Source organism: Myotis myotis, unplaced genomic scaffold (assembly GCF_014108235.1).
Source record: "Myotis myotis isolate mMyoMyo1 unplaced genomic scaffold, mMyoMyo1.p scaffold_m19_p_4, whole genome shotgun sequence".
NCBI classification, from domain to species: Eukaryota; Metazoa; Chordata; class Mammalia; order Chiroptera; family Vespertilionidae; genus Myotis; species Myotis myotis.
In genome coordinates this window covers 105,427,656-105,428,531 of record NW_023416346.1, presented here as the reverse complement: position 1 = coordinate 105,428,531, position 876 = coordinate 105,427,656, and the positions used below count along the sequence as shown (strand labels likewise).

The 876-nt window shown below is 54.3% G+C and overlaps 1 pseudogene; it reads left to right on the top strand.

Moving 5' to 3' along the window:
• Positions 1-300: 300 nt before the first annotated feature.
• Positions 301-578, top strand: LOC118653555 (annotated as a pseudogene).
• The last annotated feature ends 298 nt before the right edge of the window (positions 579-876 follow it).

Here is an 876-nt window from a genome sequence, read left to right as displayed (position 1 = left end):
CATAACCTCCCCCACCCATGACCTCACTCCCAGAGTGGCCAGTGGAACCCTGAGGGGTCTGTGAGGTCACCCCATTCCGCTCCACAAACACTCTCGTGGGGCAGCAGCTACTGGCTGTCTCTGTCCCAGGGAAGCTTCAGAGACCCTGGGACTTGGGAGCCGTGGTCAGGAAGAAGCTCCTGAGAGGGACATGGGGTGTTGGGAACCAAGGACACTCCAAGTGCTGACCCTGGGAGGCTAGAACCAGGGACAAAAGTTTCTGTTCAGCAGTTCTGGGAGGCCTACCACCACTAGGCCACCATGGTCCTTGGCTGGCTATTGCTCCTGGTGATGGCTCTGCCCCAGTCACGACAGGAGTCAAGGAGTGCATCTTCTGTGATCTGACCAACTCCTCGGACTGCACCGGCATCCCCATGACCTGTGGCGATGATGAGGAGTGCTTCATGGGCGAAGGGACAGCCCCTGGCCTCAGCCCTGTCATCAACAAAGGCTGCATGGAAACCACTTCCTGTGGCAATGAGGAGGCTGTCACCTACCAGGGCGTCACCTACAGCCTCACCTCCACCTGGGCGTGTTGATGCTGCTTCAATGACTGTAACCAGCATGGAGGGCAGGGCCTGGGACTGGTCTCAGGGCTGCCCTGCTCCTTGTGCCTCCTTCCCCTCCCCCTCCTTTCCCCCCCATTAAAAGGCCAGAGGCCCGAGACAAAATAAAAAAATTTTAAAAAGATGTACAGTACTTTTTCATGGGAATGATAGTGTAACCGACTTCAGAAATAAGCTGTGGTTCATTTATAAAATGGGTATCCTCCTATATAATAAAAGGCTAATATGCAAATCGACCAAACGGTGGAACAACTGGTCACTAGGATGCATA